The sequence below is a fragment of the Salmo salar genome, unplaced genomic scaffold (genome assembly GCF_905237065.1).
Source record: "Salmo salar unplaced genomic scaffold, Ssal_v3.1, whole genome shotgun sequence".
Taxonomy (NCBI): Eukaryota; Metazoa; Chordata; class Actinopteri; order Salmoniformes; family Salmonidae; genus Salmo; species Salmo salar.
The window spans coordinates 113,508-139,606 of NW_025548564.1; the positions used below are offsets into that span (position 1 = coordinate 113,508).

The 26,099-nt window shown below is 40.7% G+C and overlaps 1 long non-coding RNA gene across 2 annotated transcripts in view; it reads right to left on the reverse strand.

Moving 5' to 3' along the window:
* Positions 1 to 5,184: 5,184 nt before the first annotated feature.
* The window catches only part of LOC123733138 (uncharacterized), a 44,470-nt gene continuing 23,555 nt past the window's right edge, over positions 5,185 to 26,099 (reverse strand). The window contains exons 1-5 of one of the 2 annotated variants that reach the window (XR_006763614.1): positions 9,736 to 10,065; positions 9,312 to 9,445; positions 8,841 to 8,915; positions 8,249 to 8,637; positions 5,185 to 5,396 (exon numbers count right to left, since the gene is read on the reverse strand). This is a non-coding gene — a long non-coding RNA (uncharacterized lncRNA). Of the gene's footprint in view, positions 5,397 to 8,248; positions 8,638 to 8,840; positions 8,916 to 9,311; positions 9,446 to 9,735; positions 10,066 to 26,099 lie in introns of those variants that run through there. The other variant, XR_006763615.1, reaches the window with a different exon arrangement.

The following is a 26,099-nucleotide window of genomic DNA, read 5'->3' on the forward strand; positions in this document are numbered from 1 at the left end:
CCCAAGATGCATTGGAAGATGTGCAATATACCCAGTGTTAAACAGTTCTTGTGATACCCTTTGATGAATGATCTCTGTGTTTATCAATGAACAGTGGACAATCAATTAACATCCGCACTAATGTTGATAAGTCTGATATTATGATGTTGGAATTCCAGTACTCATTAAGAACTAGTCATGATTGTCTGAGAAGACACACTCACCACATTGGAAACCCACACTTACTTCCTGTTTCTGTTGCCATGGTGCAGCTATTCTCCTGATGATGAACTCACATTTCACACTGAGGGCGTTTCTCACTTTTTCTATGTCCTATTTGTTGCCAAGATGTTTTGTGGATAAATACTACATTTTGGGATGCCTCAATTAGCTCATACATATTATGTTGAGATTTAAATGTTATGATTACTGGATGTTCATAATTTGATAAATCAAACATTAATACTGGCAGGCTACAGCTATAGAGGCCAACAATAAGCCTCTGTCTCATGATAGGTCTCTGTCACATGATAGGTCTCTGTCACATGATAGCTCTCTGTCTCATGATAGGTCTCTGTCACATGATAGGTCTCTGTCACATGATAGGTCTCTGTCTCATGATAGGTCTCTGTCACATGATAGGTCTCTGTCTCATGATAGGTCTCTGTCAGAAGTGTCTTCTCTTTCAAGGGTCAACAGTTACATCAACATTAGTGTTTGGTTCTTCATGTTGTGTTTGATGATGTTGCAGCAGGTTGACTTGACCAGCTGCTGCTATTTAGGTGTTGCTATCTATAACGACCACATCAAAGAAGCTGAATATTTTCCAAACCTGTTTACCTCGATGCTAGACAATCCTCCTTCATGTCACACAACATGGGTTTCAGAGAAAAGGACCACGAGCTGAAAACTTTCCACTCAATCGAACCAATCGCTGCTTGTATGTCCTTTCATGGTAAAGTACATCTAGTCGTTAACACGGAAATACAGATACCCTCCCCATTATGTATTAAAGGGACTTTAAGATTCATATGTTTTGCTGCAGGCCTTATAATAGATACTGTTGCTATGTGTCTAAAACTCTGCCACTATAATTTGTACAAGCATATATATTAGTCTTTGTGGTTAAGCCCTGGCTGCTGTGAGAGTGACCTGCAGGCTGGGTCTGAGTCAGACTGAAACTAGATAAAGAGAAGTAACCACTGTCTGGTTTTGACATGTTGATCTTGTGTGACAGTGGACAATGCTAATGAATTCAGAGAAGCTACTGTACTAGGTTACTTTATAAGGTAACCTCAGTTTACTGCTGCACACATACACTGACGTTGGTGATTATACCACCAGGGAGTGATCAAATGTATATAATCAGCTGTGCCTTTAGGTGGGGTGCAGAACTTACTCTGAAACATACATTATGTGTTTCCATTGTTAGCTGTTAGCTGTGTGCAATTGCATTAATAAAGGTTTGATTAATTTACTTAAAGATGATATTGTCAGACTGCTGATTTCACCAATAAGCCAATGATTGACAAGGAACATGGAACTTACCCCGGCAACAACAATAAGCCAATGATTGACAAGGAACAAGGAACCTACCTCAACAGTTACATGCCCAAATATAAGAGTGAAATGCTTACTTATAAGCCCATAATCAACAATGCAGTTTTAAGAAAAATAAGCTTTAAGTAGAAAATAACAAATAATTAAAGAGCAGCAGTGAAATTACATTAGCGAGGCTATATACACGGGGTACCGGTAGAGAGTCAATGTGAGGGGGCACTGGTTAGTTGAGGTAATTGAGGTGTAATGTACATGTAGGTAGAGTTAAAGTGAAAATGCATGGATTATAATCAGAGAAAAGCAGCAGCGTAAAAGGGGGAAGGGGGAGGGGGGGCGATGCAAATAGTATGGGCAACCATTTGATTAGATGTTCAGGAGTCTTTTGGCTTGGGGGTAGAAGCTGTTAAGAAGCCTTTCGGACCTAGACTTGGCGCTCCGTTACCGCTTGCCATGTGGTAGCAGAGAGAACAGTCTATGACTATGGTGGCTGGAGTCTTTGAACATTTTAGGGCCTTCCTCTGACACCACCTGGTATAGAGGTCCTGGATGGCAGGAAGTTTGGCCCCAGTGATGTACTGGGCCATACGCATTGCCCTCTGTAGTGCCTTGCGGTCCGGGGCCAAGCAGTTGCCATACGAGGAGGTGATGCAACCAGTCAGGATGCTCTCGATGGTGCAGCAGTATAACTTTTTGAGGATCTGAAGACCCATGCCAAATCTTTTCAGTCTCCTGAGAGGGAATAGGCTTTGTCGTTCCCTCTTCAGAGACTGTCTTGGTTTGTTTGAAGCATGATAGTTTGTTGTTGATGTGGACACTAAGGAACTTGAAACTCTCAACCTGCTCCACTACGGCCACTTCAAAGATAATGGGGGCGTGCTTGGTCCTCCTTTTCCTGTAGTCCACAATAATCTTCTTTGGCTTGATAACTTTAAGGGAGAGGTTGTTATCCTGGCACCACACGGCCAGGTATCTGACCTCTTCCTTTTAGGCTGTCTAATCGTTGTCAGTTATCAGGCCTTCCACTGTTGTGTCATCTGCAAACTTAATGATGGTGTTGGAGTTGTGCCTGGCCCCCGTGTTGGGGATCAGCGTGGCAGATGTGTTTTTACCTACCATTACCACCTGGGGTGGGCCCATCAGGAAGTCTAGGATCCAGTTGCAGAGGGAGGTGTTTAGTCCCAGGGTCCTTAGCTTAGTGATGAGCATTGAGGGCACTATGGGGTTGAATGCAAATTGGAATGGGTCTAGGGTTTCTGGGATAATGGTGTTGATGTGAGCCATGACCACCCTTGCAAAGCACTTCATGGCTACAGACATGAGTGCTATTGGTCGGTAGTCATTTAGGCAGGTTACCTTAGTGTTCTTGGGCAAAGGGACTATGGTGGTCTGCTTGAAATATGTTGGTATTACAGTCTCAGTCAGGGACAGGTTGAACGTGTCAGTGAAGACACTTGCCAGTTGGTCAGCGCATGCTCCGAGTTCCTGGTAATCCGTCTGGCAATGCAGCCTTTTGAATGTTGACCTGTTTAAAGGTCTTACTCACATCGGCTACAGAGAGCGTGAACACAGTCGTCCGGAACAGCTGATGCTCTCATGCATGTTTCGGTGTTGCTTGCCCCGAAGCAAGCATAAAAGTAATTTAGCTTGACTGGAAAGCTTCTGTCACTGTGCAGCTCAGAGATTTGCTTCCTTTTGTAGTCTGTAATAGTTTGCAAGTCTTGTCACATCCGACGAGCATCGGTGCCAGTGTAGTACGATTCAATCTTTGTCCTGTATTGATGCTTTGGCTGTTTTATGGTTTGTCGGAGGGCATAGCGGGATGTCTTATATGTTTCTGTACAGCACTTTGAGATATCAGCTGATGTAAGAAGTGCTATATAAATACATTTGATTAGATTTGATTATATGCGTCAGGGTTAGAGTCCCGTCCTTGAAAGCATCAGCTCTACCCTTCAGCTCAGTGCGGATGTTGCCTGTAATCCATGGCTTCTGGCTGGGGTATGTGCGTACAGTCAATGTGGGGAAGACACCATCGATTCACTTATTGATGAAGCCAGTGACTGATGTGATGTACTCCTCAATGCCATCGTAATAATCCTTTAACATATTCCAGTCTGTGCAAAACAGTCCTGTAGCTTATTAATAATAAAATCTGATTCATCTGATCACTTTTTATTGACCGAGTCACTCGTGCTTCCTGCTTTAGTTTTTGCTTGTAAGCAGGAATCAGGAGGATAGAATTATGTTCAAATTTGCCAAATGGAAGGCGAGGGAGATATTTGTTTGCAACTCTGTGTGTGGAGTAAAGCTGGTCTACTACTGTTGACCATCCTCCCAACGAAGGGGCATGACCTGGGACTCTACTACTGTGGGACTAAGGAGATTAATGATGAAGAGGAGATTCAGGACTACATCTATGGAAAGGTCACCACTTGGATTTTAATTGGTAAAAATGTGTTCCTTGTGTGAACATCCAGTAATGTCCATGTTCTATGGTAGTGAACATGTTCTGAAGCTTTTTAAAGTTCATATTAAAACAACACGTAGTTGGTAGTAACTGTATCCAGTGGACTACATGATAGGTTACATTAACCATACACAGTAAGCTGTGTAGTGATGTTGTTCCTCTCTACTGTACAGAGGACTCCCGCACCATCACCTCTCTACTGTACAGAGGACTCCCACACCATCACCTCTCTACTGTACAGAGGACTCCCACACCATCACCTCTCTACTGTACAGAGGACTCCCACACCATCACCTCTCTACTGTACAGAGGACTCCCCCACCATCACCTCTCTACTGTACAGAGGACTCCCACACCATCACCTCTCTACTGTACAGAGGCCTCCAACACCATCACCTCTCTACTCTACAGAGGACTCTTCCACATCACCTCTCTACTGTACAGAGGACTCCCCCACCATCACCTCTCTACTGTACAGAGGACTCCAACACCATCACCTCTCTACTGTACAGAAGACTCCCACACCCTCACCTCTCTACTGTACAGAGGACTCCAACACCATTACCTCTCTACTCTACAGAGGACTCTTCCACCATCACCTCTCTACTGTACAGAGGACTCCCCCACCATCACCTCTCTACTGTACAGAGGACTCCAACACCATCACCTCTCTACTGTTCAGAGGACTCCCACACCATCAACTCTCTACTGTACAGAGGACTTCCACACCATCACCTCTCTACTGTACAGAGGACTCCCACACCATCACCTCTCTACTGTACAGATAACTCCCACACCATCACCTCTCTACTGTACAGAGGACTCCCCCACCATCACCTCTCTACTGTACAGAAGACTCCCACACCCTCACCTCTCTACTGTACAGAGGACTCCAACACCATTACCTCTCTACTCTACAGAGGACTCTTCCACCATCACCTCTCTACTGTACAGAGGACTCCCCCACCATCACCTCTCTACTGTACAGAGGACTCCAACACCATCACCTCTCTACTGTTCAGAGGACTCCCACACCATCAACTCTCTACTGTACAGAGGACTTCCACACCATCACCTCTCTACTGTACAGAGGACTCCCACACCATCACCTCTCTACTGTACAGATAACTCCCACACCATCACCTCTCTACTGTACAGAGGACTCCCCCACCATCACCTCTCTACTGTACAGAAGACTCCAACACCATCACCTCTTGTGACTTTCCTGACTGTGGTGTGTCTGCTGACTGTGGTCTGATCTGGGTCCTGGTGGTGGCCTCCAAAGCTCTGTTTCTGCTCCTCATTCCTACTGCCTTCCTGACTGTGGTCTGATCTGGGTCCTGGTGGTGGCCTCCAAAGCTCTGTTTCTGCTGCTCATTCCTGCTGCCTTCTGGGCCATGGAACACACATGGTGGGTCAAGACCAGGGTTTCTGTTAAGCACCAGATATTTGACATCCGCATGTTAATTTACCGGACATTTGGTAAATTTACCCGACCCATATACAATGGGTGTGTAACCTGATTAGGGTGTCCACCCACAGTGCTCAGAATGACAAATCATATTTGGATTATGGTAGTTAATATCAACAGAACATGCAAGTCAAGGATGCAACAATGTGTGGTCCTTCTTATCTAATTCTGATTGGCTCTTTGAAGACATTTACTTTTCCACAGCCAACAAGACAAGTGTCCCCCATAGTAGAAAAGTTTACCTATTCTATTGGTCAGCTTGTAGAGAAAATAAATATCCTATTCCAAACAGACTCTGAGAAAGTTGTGGGACGATAGATTCCAAATTCATACAACCAGTAGACCTAGGCTACAATGAAGAGGCTAATTAATTAACATTATTTCTCAATGGGATTTTTCTTCTTCTCCCAGACAATAGGCCGGCCAAAAGCCGGCTATTACCGGTTAACAGAAACCCCAGTCAGGACATACGGCTTCTCAGATGAACTTAATTTCTCAACAACTACAGTGATGTGATAACCTGTTTTACATGTTGTGTTTTGTTGAAACCAGGACTTCATAAGGAGAGGAGGGAAGTTCAGAAAAGAAGCAGAGACCAGTCATTCTCCATGTCTGTAGTCAATTGAACTTCTCTGTCAGAGACCAGTCATTCTCCATGTCTGTAGTGAATTGAACTTCTCTATCAGAGACCAGTCATTCTCCATGTGTTACGGATACAGGTATCCTGAGTGTGTCCTGTATGTGTATTTCTTTGCTCTCCTCCTCACAGGTGACAATCATCACTCCCCAATCAGTCATCAATCAGTCCCCAATCAGAAGACACCTGTTCCTTTTCCCTCAACTAATCACAGCCCCTTTCCCTTGGTTTAAAAACCCAGTCAGTTGTTTACTCCCCAAATCAATCTTTGTGTTCATTCTCTCAATCTCTCTGTGTCCCTAGCGCTACATCTCTGTATTGATCTCTTTTGTTTTGCAACTACATGTCACTTTGTCCATCCCACCTGTAAGTATTATTTTGTTAAAGTGTTGACTGTTTGTTTGGTGGGGAAAAGGGGGTACTAAAACAAGTCGCCCATGGGCATACATTACCCGTAGGAATCCTTTGTCTAAGTACCCTAGTTAGAACTGGGCGGACCACCCACTGTATTTTTGGTTAGTTAGCTAACTGTTCTTGAAAGAGGCTAGTCTAGTTTAGGGGCATTTTTGATTATTGTTTCTTTGCTTGGGTCCAACTCAGCCCCTTTTCTCACACCCCTTTACCGTGTGTTTAAAATAAACCTTTTGAGTTTGACGGTAGATTTCAGTTGTCTGTGGTTTTTGGTTCTCACTGTTCTTTATCACTATTATAATTTGCATGATTTATGTTACGGGTCTCGTATCCATCCCCCCTAGATTGCTGGGCCAAAGGGATTCGTAACGCCATGTCTGTAGTGAATTGAACTTTTTTTTTTTTTTTTTGTGCGTAGAGATCAAATCAAATGTTATTGGTCACATGGTGTTTAGCAGATGTTATTGGTCACATGGTGTTTAGCAGATGTTATTGCGAGTGTAGCGAAATGCTTGCTCTTCTAGCTCCGACAGTGCAGTAATATCTAACAAGTAATATCTAGCAATTTCAGAACATACCCAATACACACACTTCTATGGAATGGAGTTAAAAATATATACATGTGGACTTTTACATTTCATTTTACATTACATTTTAGTCATTTAGCAGACGCTCTTATCCAGAGCGACTTACAGTAGAATGCATACATTTCATTTCATGCTGGCGTTGCAAACACCATGCTCTACCAACTGAGCCACAGGGAAGGCCTTTTCACTTTCTCAACTTTTTTGTTTTCTTTTACAATGTAATTTGTATTTACCATTTCAAAATGTCTACATTTTATTGGTATGCATTTACTGTTTGTATTGAGTTAATGTCTGATTTATAGTTGGTGAATATACCTGTAATAAATATCTTTTGGAATAAAATTGTTTTTCAGAGATTAATGTTCTGTGGTTTAACCTGATTTCACTATGTAACTCTGTTTAGAATGTTTCTCTGAAATCTTTTACTGGGAAACATTGAAAACGTTTAAAATGTTCAACCATAGTCTGGGTCAGGGCCCTCCAACCCTGGTCATTGAGAGCTACCCTCCAGTAGGTTTTCACTCCAACCCCAGTTGTAACTAACCTGATTCAGTTTATCAACCAGCTGATTATTAGAATAATTTTCTATTGTGCTAGATGAGGGTTGTAGTGAGAACCTACAGGATGGTAGCTTCCAGTAACAGGGTTAAAGATTCCTGGGTGTTTGTATGAAACAAAGAACCACAATAGTTTCTGTAAAGGGAGGTGATAAACCACACCCCTTAGCCTCCATGCTCTGTATATGCATTTGTCATCCTCTTAAGCCACACCCTCAGATAGCTCTGATTATTTGGTTTGACAAACGCTCCAGCAAACCAATGACCTCGTGGTCTAAGAAGTTTAGGGGGAAAAAATAAAAAAAATTAAATCAAATCTAATTAAACTGAATCAATATTTATTCAGCTACATTAACACATCAATACACTTAAATGGAAAACAATGACGTTTCACACCTACAATTACAAACTTAGACTAACGAGCAATAACCATTATTCCCTGATCTTAACATCTAAATCACTATTGTTATTATGAAAAGGTTAGACAAAAGTTAAATCATAAATCATTTGTATGAAAAGGTTTAAAAAGTACAAAAATATTCCTTAAGTTAATCTTAAATATCAAAATTATTGTCACACCTTGTCCTCAAGCAATGTTGGTATAGATCTCAGTATGCTGGTATTGATTGATGGTATAGGTCTCTCACTCTGCTGGTATTGATGGATGGTATAGGTCTCACACTCTGCTGGTATTGATGGATGGTACAGGTCTCACACACTGCTGGTATTGCTGGATGGTACAGGTCTCACACTTTGCTGGTATTGCTGGATGGTACAGGTCTCACACTCTGCTGGTATTGATGGATGGTATAGGTCTCACACACTGCTGGTATTGATGGCTGGTATAGGTCTCACTCTGCTGGTATTGATGGCTGAGTAGGTATGGAAGTCAGAGTTCTGGACTCCTTCCTTGGTCTCCTCTGTTCCTGACGGATATCCAATGAGGTGTGACACAGGTCTCCTTCCTCCTGAGAGAGAGAGACACAGACAGCGAGAGAGAGAGAGCTAATATAAATTATATTTTATTGACATATGAACAAATGAACATTAATATTATACAATATTTTTTGATATATATATCTACTGTTATTAATGACTGAAAAGGGCTGGGTTACCAAACACATGGACTACAAATCAAGATGGCAACCCAAAATAAAACTACAATACTCACTGACTGTAGTCTGCTCTCTGCTGTCACTTCCCCTGGTTGTAGTCCTGTTCAGAGAAACCTGAGTCTCAGTTGGAGCTGCAGAGGAAGAGTTAACTCCATTAAAACAGAGTTTTAGGTCGAACTAGGACATTTCAGTTAAGTTATTAGATGTTTACTTATTGTGGTCAAAATGCCTTAAAAAAAAACGACGATTAAAAAGTCAGGTAATTGTTATGGGTGTAAGATTGCACAGTGATGCCATCTGTTGGTAAATGTTAATTACTGCAACTCCAGTGTTTTTACCGGTGTGCTTGAGATACCCGGATGTATTGCAATATACTGAACAAGACTGGTTACTCGCATCAATGCCTCTGTCTCGTCATTTAACATTCAAACAGTAATTGTTTAAATAGTAGGTGAGATTGATTAGTAGAACCCAGACTTAAAACATGAATGAGTGAAAAAGTGAATCCTGACAAAGAGTAAGTTTACCTGTTGTTCTGTAGAAGGAGTAGACAGGTGGAGGAGAGGAGAGAGGAGAGTGGAGAGGAGAGCAGACACAGGACACAGACTGAACAGCAACATCCAACACAGACCACAGTCTACAGGAGGAGGAGGACTGGTATCTGGACAAAACATTAAACAGAAACAGAATTACACTCTTAGAAACAATCAAGACCTTCTCAATCTATTGTTAATAATGACTCTTGGTATTTTAAACATGAATTTGAGGAGACATTTGATGAGTTCAGATTAGTCTCAGAGGGTTGATTCAAAATAAGTTGCATTTTCTTTGGAATTCCGAACAATTTAAACTCCTCTCATTCAAGGAAACCAGACACACCAATGCTAATACAATATTAATAATACCAAAGATACAGCCAGAAGATGAAGACAGAATTATAACTGTTCTTACCAAGTGAAATCCTAGTGGTGATGTTTCCATAGTGGTACAACTCTTTCACTTTGATACCTCCTTTACCTCCATCATCCACTACCTTGTTCTCCATAGTCCCACATTAGTAGAGTCCCAAGTCAGATTCAGTGATGTTCTCAATCAGTAGATCATAGGAGTTGTTAGAGGGTTCACACCACATATCCAGGGAGAGAGATGGAACTTAAACACTTAGTTGAAATAACTAGAGGAGGCTGGTACTTGTGAGAACAGTTCCTATACCACATAATGTATACTTCAGTAGTTATGTTACAGTCACAGTAGAGAGTGATGTTGTCTCCTGGTCTGACTCTCAGCTCCACCTCTGCTGTAGAGATCCCATCCTGACTGGAGGAAACAGCACCTACAGGTAGCAGAGGAACAGTGTTAGGATGAACTGACTGGAATAATCACAGAATGTCATTTTGACATCATAAACTTCTCCACATGAAAATATAAACGTCATGTCTTTACCACAGTCATCACAATATCACAATAATTAGATAACAAATCTAGTCAACCATAAAACCACATCAAGAAATCATCTATCATCCAGCTATAAGGCCCAGTAAAAGAGTTACTCACATAAGGATCCAATCAGAGAGACACACAGCCCGTCCATCTGGTGGTCTGATGGTCTGATGGTGACTGTCAGAGAGTAGCTGGGTCTTTGAGTATAAAGGTCTTTGCTGCTTATTTCCGTGTTAACGACTAGATGTACTTTACCATGAAAGGACATACGAGCAGCGATTGGTTCGATCGAATGGAAAGTTTTCAGCTCGTGGTCCTTTTCTCTGAAACCCATGTTGTGACAGGGAGAGGAGGGTCTAGCATCGAGGTAAACAGGTTTCACACCAACGTGACGTCAATGGAACATTTTCAGCTTTGAGGTGTTCACCTTAGATAGCAACACCTTAAGAGACCTATAGACACTCTATGAAGAAACAAACACACATTTAGATGACTGAGTTGACCTTTAAACCTTCAAGAAAATACACTTATACAGAGGCTTAAAATAGAACCATAGACCTTTATACCTGTAGTCAGGAAGTATAGCTAATGTTAGACCTAAAGTAGTCCTTTATACCTGTAGTCAGGCAGTATGTCTAATATTAGATCTAAAGTAGACCTTTATACCTGTAGTCAGGCAGTAGGCATAATGTTATACATAAAGTAGGGCTTTATACCTGTATTGTGACAGTAGGCCTAATGTTAGACCTAAAGTACACCTTTATACCTGTAGTCAGGCAGGAGGCAGTAGGCATAATGTTAGACCTAAAGTAGGCCTTTATACCTGTATTAAGGCAGAAGGTCTAATGTCATACATCAAGTAGCCCTTTTTACCTGTATTCAGGAAGTAGGCCTAATGTTAGACCTAAAGTAGACCTTTATTACAATAGTTAGGCAGTAGGTATTTTCTTATACATCAAGTAGGCCTTTAAACCAGTAGCCAGGCAGTAGGCCTAATGTTACACCTACAGAAGGCCTTTAAACCTGTAGTCAGTCAGTAGGCATAATGCTAGACCTAAAGTAGGCCTTTATACCTGTAGTCAGTCAGTAGGCATAATGTTAGACCTAAAGTAGGCCTTTATACCTGTAGTCTACTTCCTGACCTAATGTTAGTGCTCCTGTTTGACCTCCTGTTTGACCTCCTGTTTGACCTCCTGTTTGACCTCCTGTTTGACCTCCTGTTTGACCTCCTGTTTGACCTCCTGTTTGACTTATTTCAGGTAACCTGACAGTCAGACAGGTCTCTTTAAACTGGGACACACAGATGACCCTACTGACCCCAGTCCAGTGGTTGACCATAACACTCTGATAACATGTAGACTAAACACTAAGTATTAGACCATAACACTCTGATAACATGGAGACTAAACACTAAGTATTAGACCATAACACTCTGATAACATGGAGACTAAACACTAAGTATTAGACCATAACACTCTGATAACATGGAGACTAAACACTAAGTATTAGACCATAACACTCTGATAACATGGAGACTAAACACTAAGTATTAAACCATAACACTCTGATAACATGGAGACTAAACACTAAGTATTAAACCATAACACTCTGATAACATGGAGACTAAACACTAAGTATTAGACCATAACACTCTGATAACATGGAGACTAAACACTAAGTATTAGACCATAACACTCTGATAACATGGAGACTAAACACTAAATATTAGACCATAACACTCTGATAACATGGAGACTAAACACTAAGTATTAGACCATAACACTCTGATAACATGGAGACAAAACACTAAGTATTAGACCATAACACTCTGATAACATGGAGACTAAACACTAAGTATTAGACCATAACACTCTGATAACATGGAGACTAAACACTAAGTATTAGACCATAACACTCTGATAACATGGAGACTAAACACTAAGTATTAGACCATAACACTCTGATAACATGGAGACTAAACACTAAGTATTAGACCATAACACTCTGATAACATGGAGACTAAACACTAAGTATTAGACCATAACACTCTGATAACATGGAGACTAAACACTAAGTATTAAACCATAACACTCTGATAACATGGAGACTAAACACTAAGTATTAGACCATAACACTCTGATAACATGGAGACTAAACACTAAGTATTAGACCATAACACTCTGATAACATGGAGACTAAACACTAAGTATTAGACCATAACACTCTGATAACATGGAGACTACAACTGTCAAGTCCTCCTCTTGTTTACCATCCAAAGGACACAGGGACAACTAGTTTGCCTTCAGTTGATTGGTCTGTCCAGTAATTTAGCCAGTAAATTAGCCAGTAAATTAGGTTGTAAACCTTTAAAGACAGAACAAAAAGTTACCATCTTAATTAAACATTTAAATTAGTTTAAACATTTAAATAACATTCTAAATAACTAAGATGAATTAACCATTTAACCTCTTACATCTAGACGTTCCGCTAGCGGAACACCTGCTCCAATATCCAATGATAGGCGTGGCGCGAATGACAAATTCCTCAAAAATACAAAAACTTCAATTTTTCAAACATATGACTATTTCACAGCATTTTAAAGACAAGACTCTCCTTTATCTAACCACACTGTCCGATTTCAAAAAGGCTTTACAGCGAAAGCAAAACATTAGATTATGTCAGCAGAGTACCAAGCCAGAAATAATCAGACACCCATTTTTCAAGCTAGCATATAATGTCACAAAAACCCAGAAGACAGCTAAATGCAGCACTAACCTTTGATGATCTTCATCAGATGACACACCTAGGACATTATGTTATACCATACATGCATGTTTTGTTCAATCAAGTTCATATTTGTATAAAAAAACAGCTTTTTACATTAGCATGTGACGTTCAGAACTAGCATACCCCCCGCAAACTTCCGGGGAATTTACTAACAATTTACTAAATCACTCACGATAAACGTTCACAAAAAGCATAACAATTATTTTAAGAATTATAGATACAGAACTCCTCTATGCACTCGATATGTCCGATTTTAAAATAGCTTTTTGGTGAAAGCACATTTTGCAATATTCTAAGTACATAGCCCAGGCATCACGGGCTAGCTATTTAGACACCTGGCAAGTTTAGCACTCACCAATATCAGATTTACTATTATAAAAGTTTGATTACCTTTTGTTGTCTTCGTCAGAATGCACTCCCAGGACTGCTACTTCAATAACAATTGTTGGTTTGGTCCAAATAATCCATCGTTATATCCGAATAGCGGCGTTTTGTTCGTGCGTCCCAGACACTATCCGAATGGTAAAGAAGGGTCGTGCGCATGGCGCAATTCGTGACAAAAAAAATCTAAATATTCCATTACCGTACTTCGAAGCATGTCAACCGCTGTTTAAAATCCATTTTTATGCCATTTTTCTCGTAAAAAAAGCGATAATATTCCGACCAGGAATGTCCATTTAGCTAAACAGAGGAAAGAAAACAAAGCTTTCGGTCGACGCGGGCACGAGCCTGAGTCTCACAGTACTGTAACCAGCCACTACCCAAACGCGCTACTTTTTTTCAGCCAGAGCCTGCAAAGCCACGATTCAGCATTTTGCCACCTTCTGAGAGCCTATGGCAGCCGTAGGAAGTGTCACGGGACAGCTAAGATCCTCACTCTTCAATAAACAGAGACAAGAAGAACGACACCTTGTCAGACAGGCCACTTCCTGCATGAAATCTTCTCAGGTGTTTTGCCTGCCATATGAGTTCTGTTATACTCACAGACACCATTCAAACAGTTTTAGAAACTTTAGGGTGTTTTCTATCCAAAGCCAATAATTATATGCATATTCTAGTTACTGGGCAGGAGTAGTAACCTGATTAAATCGGGTACGTTTTTTATCCAGCCGTGAAAATACTGCCCCCTAGCCATAACAGGTTAATTGGAAGAACCTAGAAAGGTATGTTCGACAATTTAACTTATTAAATTGAATGAGACGATAATCCATACAATCTCCATTGATTCGATATCATAAGTGTAAACCGTAGGTCAAATGTTGGGACCCTTCACCACTAGGGTACGCTCCTCCCTGGGGCTGAGCGTCAGTAAAGGGGTTTTACTGACTGTGCTTTGCTAAAGCAGATTTTACTGATTAATCTATTTATGATATATCAGACCTGTATAGGCTATCTGGGAATTAACTTTCAATTAACCTGAGAGCATTGCTTCATCTAAGTTAAGTTTGGAAAAAGTTAATCATGTCTCATTGTAGACGCCCAATCAATTTTGGATATTATTTGAAAGATCCACTTGAAAAGGTAAATCTGGCAATTTCACTTGTTAGTTAAATTGAATGAGACGTCATATCCAGTCTATTGAGATTGTCTGGGTATGTTACCGTGCTCCACGTTTGAATTTCCCCTAGAGATGTACTGGCAATTCTTCTCCACCAGGGTGCAGAATGCTGAAATTAAACGGAAGTACAAAGGTCGGACTTCCGTCGCGCTAGCGGAGGAATTTTAAACGTGTTACGGGGAGGGTAAAATGTTCCCTCTCTGTTAGCTTGCCCGTAATGCTAAGCTATTGCTACTTGGTTCAGGAGTATCACTTCCAAGCACCAAAATAGGATCCTTTCACTATGGAAAGGGTGGGTTTTCTAGTGACGTCTCACCTTAACCCCATTCAGCATATTCTGCTAGCGTTTATGCTGACCGGAGCGACACGGTACTTAAATACAGATACGCATACGGTCTGCCCACACTGTCTTAGTGCGGTAGGCAAATTATTCGGCTCGGTTACCGGACAGTTAACTTCTAATTTCTAACCTTACTCTAGAAGTTAATTTTGACCGACAGAAATAGTACCGTTTGGCCTAACGGACTAAAACTGGAATTTATCCCTCACTGCTATCGACATAAGACCGGGGCCACTCTAAATAGCTTCTCTCAATGGAAAATACACAATCACTTTGTTTAGATAGCAGGCTGTTTGTACAATTCTGTTTGCACAATTGATATATAGAATTTCACAGCAAAGTCCAATTCTATCTTAGATTCCTCACAGGGGGCACCATATATGTCGTGTCTTTGGGGTACCATTAAACTGAAGACATGTTTATCAATTTACTCCCTGTAATTATTATCACGCGATTAAACTGATTAATCGTTTAATTGTAATTAACTAGGAGATCGGGGCACCAAGGAGAATATTCAGATTACAAAGTTATAATTTTCCTAATATAACTTTCGTATATTATAATATAGGCCGATTATCTTCCGGTTTAAATGGTGTATTTTACCTCTAGTCCAGTCTCATTCCAAACGTCGTAAATTGTTGTATCTGCACGAACCCAGTCTTTACTAAAATCATCCATACATCAATTGTCTTAACCTGTTAGGGCTAGGGGGCAGTATTGACATGGCTGGATAAAAAACGTACCCGATTTAATCTGGTTACCACTCCTACCCAGTAACTAGAATATGCATATACTTATTACATATGGATAGAAAACACCCTAAAGTTTCTAAAACTGTTTGAATGGTGTCTGTGAGTATAACAGAACTCAAATGGCAGGTCAAAACCTGAGAGATTCCTTTACAGGAAGTGGCCTGTCTGACCATTTCTGGAACTTCTTTGCCATCTCTATCTTTTACAAAGGATCTCTGCTCTAACGTGACACTTCCTACGTCGTCAATAGGCGCTCAGAGCCCGGGAAAAACCTGAATGTCGTCATCCCAGCCACAGGCTGAAACACATTATCGCCTTTCTCAAGTGGCCGATCAAGGGACTCTGGGCTTAGGCGCGTGACCCTGGCCGCCCCCGTCTTTGTGATATTTCCTCTGTTTGCCGAAAAGGAGATTCCCGGTCGGAATATTATCGCTTTTCTACGAGAAAAATGGCATAAAAATTTATTTTAAACAGCGGTTGACATGCTTCGAAGTAAGGTAATGGAATATTTAGAATTTTTTTGTCACGAATTGCGCCATGCGTGCGACCCTTCTTTACCATTTCGGATAGTGTCTGGAACGCACGAACAAATGCCGCTATTCGGATATAACGATGGATTATTTTGGACCAAACCAACATTTGTTATTGAAGTAGCAGTCCTGGGAGTGCATTCTGACGAAGACAACAAAAGGTAATCAAACTTTTATAATAGTAAATCTGATATTGGTGAGTGCTAAACTTGCCGGGTGTCTAAATAGCTAGCCCGTGATGCCTGGGCTATGTACTTAGAATATTGCAAAATGTGCTTTCACCAAAAAGCTATTTTAAAATCGGACATATCGAGTGCATAGAGGAGGTCTGTATCTATAATTCTTAAAATAATTGTTATGCTTTTTGTGAACGTTTATCGTGAGTAATTTAGTAAAATGTTAGCGAATTCCCGGAAGTTTGCTAGTTCTGAACGTCACATGCTAATGTAAAAAGCTGTTTTTTGATATAAATATGAACTTGATTGAACAAAACATGCATGTATTGTATAACATAATGTCCTAGGGTTGTCATCTGATGAAGATCATCAAAGGTTAGTGTTGCATTTAGCTGTCTTCTGGGTTTTTGTGACATTATATGCTAGCTTGAAAAATGGGTGTCTGATTATTTCTGGCTTGGTACTCTGCTGACATAATCTAATGTTTTGCTTTCGTTGTAAAGCCTTTTTGAAATCGGACAGTGTGGTTAGATTAATGAGAGTCTTGTCTTTAAATAGCTGTAAAATAGTCATATGTTTGAGAAATTGAAGTAATAGGATTTTTAAGGTTTTGAAAATCATGCCACAGGCTTCAAGTGGCTGTTACGTAGGTGGGACAAATTCGTCCCGCCTAGCCCATAGAGGTTAAAATCATTTATTGACTACACTAAGTAATTAACCTGTTAGGGCTAGGGGGCAGCATTGACACGGCTGGATAAAAAACATACCCGATTTAATCTGGTTACCACTCCTACTCAGTAACTAGAATATGCATATACTTATTACATATGGATAGAAAACACCCTAAATTTTCTAAAACTGTTTGAATGGTGTCTGTGAGTATAACAGAACTCAAATGGCAGGTCAAAACCTGAGAGATTCCTTTACAGGAAGTGGCCTGTCTGACCATTTCTGGAACTTCTTTGCCATCTCTATCATTTACTAAGGATCTCTGCTCTAACGTGACACTTCCCACGTCGTCCATAGGCTCTCATAGCCCGGGAAAAAAGAGAATGTCGTCATTCCAGCCTCAGGCTGAAACACATTATCGCCTTTCTCAAGTGGCCGATCAAGAGACACTAGCTTATGCGCGTGACCCCGACCGCCCCCGCCTTTGGGATTTTTTCCTCTGTTTGCCGAAAAGGAGATTCCCTGTCGGAATATTATCGCTTTTCTACGAGAAAAATGACGTAAAAATTGATTTTAAACAGCGGTTGACATGCTTCCACGTACGGCAATGGAATACTTTGAATTTTATTGTCAGGAATTGCGCCAAGCGCGACACTTCTTTACTATTTCGGATAGTGTCTGGAACGCATACGAACAAAACGCCGCTATTCGGATATAACGATGGATTATTTTGGACCAAACCAACATTTGTTACTGAAGTAGACGTCCTGGGTGTGCATTCTGACGAAGACAACAAAAGGTAATGACATTTTTATAATAGTAAATATGATTATGGTGAGTGCTAAACTTGCCGGGTGTCTAAATAGCGAGCCCGTGATGCCTGGGCTATGTACTTAGAATATTGCAAAATGTGCTTTCACCAAAAAGCTATTTTAAAATCGGACATATCGAGTGCATAGAGGAGGTCTGTATCTATAATTCTTAAAATAATTGTTATGCTTTTTGTGAACGTTTATCGTGAGTAATTTAGTAAAATGTTAGCGAATTCCCCGTAAGTTTGCGGGGGGTATGCTAGTTCTGAACGTCACATGCTAATGTAAAAAGCTGGTTTTTGATATAAATATGAACTTGATTGAACAAAACATGCATGTATTGTATAACATAATGTCCTAGGGTTGTCATCTGATGAAGATCATCAAAGGTGAGTGCTGCATTTAGCTGTCTTCTGGGTTTTGGTGACATTATATGCTGGCTTGAAAAATGGGTGTCTGATTATTTCTGGCTTGGTACTCTGCTGACATAATCTAATGTTTTGCTTTCGTTGTAAAGCCTTTTTGAAATCGGACAGTGTGGTTAGATTAACGAGAGTCTTATCTTTAAATGGCTGTAAAATAGTCATATGTTTGAGAAATTGAAGAATTAGGATTTTGAAGATTTTGAAAATCGCGCCACAGGCTGGCAGTGGATGTTACGTAGGTGGGACGAATTCGTCCCGCCGGTCCCATAGAGGTTAACAGAAAACATACAAACAGTAATTATCGTCACAAAGGATTGGTATAGTAATGTGCCCTAATGGCTAACAGGCATGGCTGGTCTGTTAGACAATGGGTCATAAACGGTCAGCTGAGAAGGTACACAGAGTTCATTAATATTAACAATTGACAATTGAAAGCTCGCTCATTCGGGAACAATTGCAATCAATATATATTTACGCTCCTGTGTCGTCGGGATCCTTGTTTGAGCGTCGTTCTGATGGAGAGTTCTCTCTCTCTCTCTCGGTTAGAATGGATATTTCAAAGCGACATTCATTAATGTCGTTATAGAATGGATGTTTCGTTGCTCTTCGCGTTCGATGATATAATTTACTTAGCTGCAGACTAATAATTAATATCAAAGACTTGTTCTTATTCTGTCGGTCTCGATAGTCTAAAAGTTAACCACGTGGTGTAGTTCACTTTCAGTAGAGGAATTGGATGGTAAAACCTATTGGCCATGGAGTGGAGGCCTGGTCTCGAGAAATGTAGCTCAGGGTATATTTTTATAGTGACCCTTGAACAGGCTTGTCAAATGATGCCTGGTCCCGTCTGTGTCCCTTGGGGGCGTGCCGATGGCTGAGTGAAGCTTGGTACAGAAATCCAATTCTATCACATTAACATAAGTACATAGCATCTCAATGTATTACAAATAGATTTATCCTTATTAATACATTTTATACAACCATTATGATGCAAGTCTCAAGCTGAGGCTATTATATAAACAGTTTTATGGTAATATGGCTATATTGTCTCTTCTGAGTATCACAAAATTGTACCAAGCGGACCAGTTCGTAGCTGGATTCTTCACCAATCTTCCATACCTTCTCCAGAACACAAATGTCGCTTGGCTCCCCAATTCTGTGAGTTGGAAGAATTTCCTGTGTCTCTCTATGGGCCATGTGGCCAGACTCTCGTTAATCTAACCACACTGTCCGATTTCAAAAAGGCTTTACAACAAAAACAAAACATTAGATTATGTCAGCAGAGTACCCAGCCAGAAATAATCAGACACCCATTTTTCAAGCTAGCATATAATGTCACATAAACCCAGAAGACAGCTAAATGCAGCACTAACCTTTGATGATCTTCATCAGATGACACACCTAGGACATTATGTTATACAATACATGCATGTTTTGTTCAATCAAGTTCATATTTATATCAAAAACCAGCTTTTTACATTAGCATGTGACGTTCAGAACTAGCATACCCCCCGCAAACTTCCGGGGAATTTACTAACAATTTACTAAATTACTCACGATAAACGTTTACAAAAAGCATAACAATTATTTTAAGAATTATAGATACAGAACTCCTCTGTGCAATCGAGGTGTCCGATTTTAAAATAGCTTTTCGGTGAAAGCACATTTTGCAATATTCTCAGTAGATAGCCCAGCCATCACGGCTAGCCATTTAGACACTGACCAAGTTTAGCCCTGACCAAAGTCGGATTTACTATTACAAAAGTTTGATTACCTTTGTTGTCTTTGTCAGAATGCACTCCCAGGACTGCTACTTCAATAACAAATGTTGGTTTGGTCCAAAATAATCCATCGTTATATCCAAATAGCGACGTTTTGTTCGTGCGTTCCAGACAGTATCCGAAATGGTAAATCAGGGTTACGAGCATGGCGCAATTCGTGACAATTAAAATTCTAAATATTCCATTACCGTACTTCGAAGCATGTCAACCGCTGTTTAAAATCCATTTTTATGCAATTTTTCTTGTAAAAAAGCGATAATATTCCGACCGGGAATCTCCGTTTAGGTAAATAGAGGAAAGAAAACAAAGCTTTCGGTCGACGCGGGCACGAGCCTGAGTCTCACAGTACTGTAACCAGCCACTACCCAAACGCGCTACTTTTTTTCAGCCAGAGCCTGCAAAGCCATGATTCAGCTTTTTGCCGCCTTCTGAGAGCCTATGGCAGCCGTAGGAAGTGTCACGTAACAGCAGAGTTCCTTTGTAATGGATAGAGATGGCAAAGAAGGCCAAGAAATGGTCAGACAGGGTACTTCCTGTACAGAATCTTCTCAGGTTTTGACCTGCCATTTGAGTTCTGTTATACTCACAGACACCATTCAAACAGTTTTAGAAACTTTGGAGTGTTTTCTATCCAAAGCCAATAATTATATGCATATTCTAGTTACTGGGCAGGAGTAGTAACCAGATTAAATCGGGTACGTTTTTTATCCAGCCGTGTCAATACTGCCCCCTAGCTCTAACAGGTTAAAGTGACTAGCCATCAGGATAGATAATAACAAGGTATTGGAGGTGGATATGTACATGAAGGCAGGGTAAAGTGACTAGGCATCAGGATAGATAATAACAAGGTATTGGAGGTAGATATGTATATGAAGGCAAGGTAAAGTGACTAGACATCAGGATAGATAATAATAAGGTATTTGAGGTAGATATGTACATGAAGGCAGGGTAAAGTGACTAGACATCAGGAGAGATAATAATAAAGTATTTGAGGTAGATATGTACATGAAGGCAGGGTAAAGTGACTAGACATCAGGAGAGATAATAATACAGTATTAGAGGTCGATATGTACATACAGAACAGAGCAGAACAGTGTAAAAGTGTGTTTTTGTGTGTTTGTATTTTTATGTGTGCGTGTGTTTATACTGTATGTAGTGTATGAATGTGTGTGGGTTTTGTGCGAGAGTGTCAATGTATTGTGTGTGGGTGTGAGTGAGTGTGTATATAGTATTTATATATAACCTTGTGAATGTATGTAGGGTCAGTGTGTTAGTCCAGGTACCATTATATAACTATTTATCAGTCTTATGGCTCAGCCGTGAAGTGGTAGTCCACACAAGATCACAGAACGGGACCGCCGAGTGATGAAGCGTGTAGCTGCTGCCTTTGGAAGCAATGTCAGCACAAGAACTGTTCATCGGGAGCTTCGTGAAATATAAAACGGTGTTGACAGACCTGGCAGCTCTGATTCTAGTTCCTAAGCAACTTTCAGTATTTAAATGTTTTGTCTTTTATTTCTTACATTATTAGCTCAGAATGTTTCCTGTGTTATTACATACAGCCGGAAATAACTTCTGGATATCAGAGTGGCGGTAACTGAGCAGCATTATGACCAGGGATACGATTTTCCCGAATTGGATCCTTTGTTCGTACCCCCCTGGCAATTGAATTTATCCCAGAGGCTGCTCCAAGACACCTTCGGTGGAGAAGAGGTAATTGGAGTGGACTTCTAGTTCGACTCAAGAGGCGTTGTCACGACTTCCGCCAAAGTCAGTCCCTCCTTGTTCGGGTGGCGTTCGGCGGTCAGCGTCACCGGTCTTCTAGCCATCGCCGCTCCACCTTTCATTTTCCATTTGTTTTGTCTTGTTTTCCCGCACACCTGGTTCACATTCCCTCATCAGGCTAAATGTATATTACCCTCTGTTTCCCCCATGTCTGTGTGTGGAATTGTTCTTTGTGTAGGGTGTTACGCTACAGGCTGGCTTGCGCTAGGTTTGGTTCAAACCTAGATGTGTTTGTTTTGTTTAATCCAGTTCATGTTACCATGGTAGTGCTTTGTGCTGCCTCGCCTGTGCCATTGGGCCAGGGTGTATATTTAAGTTCTCCTGTTATCACCCATCTCTGCTCTCCTGCGCCTGACTTCCCGGCAACCAGTCACTCACCCCGTTACAGGCGTGCACACCATCCACCGCTTCCGAGTATATTACTCGCTAATGTTCAGTTGTTGGACAATAAAGTAGACAAGCTTAGGGCGAGGATCTCCTTCCAGAGAGACATCAGGGAATGTAACATACCGTGTTTCACGGAATCATGGTTCTCTCCTGATATACTGTCCCCGTCCATACAGCCAGCTGGGTTCTCAGTACATTGCGCAGACAGGAATAAAGAACTTTCTCCAGGAAGAAGAAAGGCGCTGCTGTATGTTTCATGATGTTATGGTGTATGTTTCATGATGTCATGATGTTATGATGTTATGGTTACGCACGGTGTGATTGTGATAACATACAGAAGCTCAAGTCCTTTTGTTCACATGACCTAGAATACCTCACAATTAATCAAAACCTCCCAAGAGAATACTGGGATATAGTCACAGCTGTGTATATTCTCCCTCAAGCAGAAACCATGACGGCCATCAAGGAACTACACTGGACTTTGTGCAAACTGGAAACCACATATCCTAAGGGCACATTTATTGTAGCTGGGGATTTTAACAAAGCAAATTCGAGGAAAATGTTACCGAAGTTCTATCAACACATTGACTGTAGTACTTGCGCTGCTAAAGCGCTCGACCACTTTTACTCCCCCTTAACCTGTTTGGGATAGGGGGCAGTTTTTGCAAGGCCGGATAAAAAACGTACCCGATTTAATCTGGTTACTCCTCCTGCCCAGTAACTAGAATATGCATACAATTGTTTGATTTTGATAGAAAACACCCTAAAGTTTCTAAAACTGTTTGAATGGTGTCTGTGAGTATAACATAACTCATATGGCAGGCCAAAACCTGAGAAGATTCCAAACAGGAAGCGCCCTCTCTGACCATTTCTTGGCCTTCTTGATCATCTCTATCCAAAACAAAGGATCTCTGCTGTAACGTGACATTTTCTACGGCTCCCATAGGCTCTCAGAAGGTGCCAGAACGTTGAATGATGACTCTCCAGTCTCTGGCTGAAAAACAGTAGCGCATTTGGTAAGTGGTCGATCTGAGAACAATGAGACGGGTGCGCGCGTGCACAAGAAGAGTCCATTTTACTTTCTCTGTCTTTGAACGAAAACAACGACTCCCGGTCGGAATATTATCACTTTTTTTACGAGAAAAATCGCCTAAAAATGTATTTTAAACAGCGTTTGACATGCTTCGAAGTACGGTAATGGAATATTTTGAAATGTTTTGTCACGAAACGCGCCGGGCGCGTCACCCTTCTTTACCCTTCGGATAGTGTCTTGAACGCACGAACAAAGCGCCGCTATTTGGATATAACTATGGATTATTTGGAACCAAACCAACATTTGTTGTTTAAGTAGAAGTCCTGGGAGTGCATTCTGACGAAGAACAGCAAAGGTAATCCAATTTTTCATATAGTAAATCTGAGTTTGGTGAGTACCAAACTTGGTGGGTGTCAAAATAGCTAGCCTGTGATGGCCGGGCGATCTACTCAGAATATTGCAAAATGTGCTTTCACCGAAAAGCTATTTAAAAAAATTGGACACCGCGATTCCATAAAGGAGTTCTGTATCTATAATTCTTAAAATAATTGTTATATTTTTTGTGAACGTTTATCGTGAGTAATTTAGTCAATTCACCGGAAGTGTTCGGTGGGAATGCTAGTCACATGCTAGTCACATGCTAATGTAAAAAGCTGGTTTTTGATATTAATATGAACTTGATTGAACAAAACATGCATGTATTGTATAACATAATGTCCTAGGAGTGTCATCTGATGAAGATCATCAAAGGTTAGTGCTGCATTTAGCTGTGGTTTTGGTTTTTGTGACATTATATGCTAGCTTGAAAAATGGGTGTCTGATTATTTCTGGATGGGTACTCTGCTGACATAATCTAATGTTTTGTTTTCGTTTTAAAGCCTTTTTGAAATCGGACAGTGTGGTTAGATTAACGAGAGTCTTGTCTTTAAAATGGTGTAAAATAATCATTTGTTTGAAAAATGGAAGTAATAGCATTTCTAAGGTATTTGAATATCGCGCCACGGGATTCCACTGGCTGTTGACTAGGTCCCACCTGCCGAGAGGTTAACCTCTGGCTGCGAATCGTCCACCTACGCAACAGCCAGTTGAATCCCGTGGGGCGATTTTCAAATACCTTAGAAATGCTATTACTTCAATTTCTCAAACATATGACTATTTTACAGCATTTTAAAGACCAGACTCTCGTTAATCTAACCACACTGTCCGATTTCAAAAAGGCTTTACAACGAAAACAAAACATTAGATTATGTCAGCAGAGTACCCAGCCAGAAATAATCAGACACCCATTTTTCAAGCTAGCATATAATGTCACATAAACCCAGAAGACAGCTAAATGCAGCACTAACCTTTGATGATCTTCATCAGATGACACACCTAGGACATTATGTTATACAATACATGCATGTTTTGTTCAATCAAGTTCATATTTATATCAAAAACCAGCTTTTTACATTAGCATGTGACGTTCAGAACTAGCATATCCCCCGCAAACTTCCGGGGAATTTACTAACAATTTACTAAATTACTCACGATAAACGTTCACAAAAAACATAACAATTATTTTAAGAATTATAGATACAGAACTCCTCTATGCACTCGATATGTCCGATTTTAAAATAGCTTTTCGGTGAAAGCACATTTTGCAATATTCTGAGTACATAGCCCAGCCATCACGGCTAGTCATTTAGACACCCACCAAGTTTAGCCCTGACCAAAGTCAGATTTACTATTACAAAAGTTTGATTACCTTTGTTGTCTTCGTCAGAATGCACTCCCAGGACTGCTACTTCAATAACAAATGTTGGTTTGGTCCAAAATAATTAATCGTTATATCAAAATAGCGACGTTTTGTTTGTGAAATGGTAGTCTGAGTCTCACAGTACTGTAACCAGCCACTACCCAAACGCACTACTTTTTTTCAGCCAGAGGCTGCAAAGCCACGATTCAGCTTTTTGCCGCCTTCTGAGAGCCCATTGCAGCCATAGGAAGTCTCACGTAACAGCAGAGATCCTTTGTAATGGATAGAGATGGCAAAGAAGGCCAAGAAATGGTCAGACAGGGTACTTCCTGTTCAGAATCTTCTCAGGTTTTGACCTGCCATTTGAGTTCTGTTATACTCACAGACACCATTCAAACAGTTTAAGAAACTTTGGAGTGTTTTCTATCCAAAGCTAATACTTATATGGATATTCTAGTTTCTGGGCAGGAGTAATAATCAGATTAAATCGGGCACGTTTTTTATCCAGCCATGTCAATACTGCCCCCTAGCCCTAACAGGTTAACCTCTTACATCTAGCCGTTCCGCTAGCTGAACACCTGCTCCAATATCCAATGATAGGCGTGGCGCGAAATACAAAGTCCTCGAAAATCCGAAAACTTCAATTTTTCAAACATATGACTATTTTACACCATTTTAAAGACAAAACTATCCTTTGCAGGCCATGACTTTGCAGCCATGGCCTGCAAAGTCATCATTCAACGTTCTGGCGCCTTCTGAGAGCCTATGGGAGCGTTAGAAAATGTCACGTTACAGCAGAGATCCCCTGTTTTGGATAGAGATGATCAAGAAGGCCAAGAAATGGTCAGAGAGGGCGCTTCCTGTTTGGAATCTTCTCAGGTTTTGGCCTGCCAAATGAGTTCTGTTATAGTCACAGACACAATTCAAACAGTTTTAGAAACTTTGGAGTGTTTTCTATCCAAAGCTAATAATTATATGGATATTCTAGTTTCTGGGCAGGAGTAATAATCAGATTGAATCGGGTACGTTTTTTATCCGGCCGTGACAATACTGCCCCCTATCCTATGACACAGAGGTGAAACATACACAACTCAAAATGAAT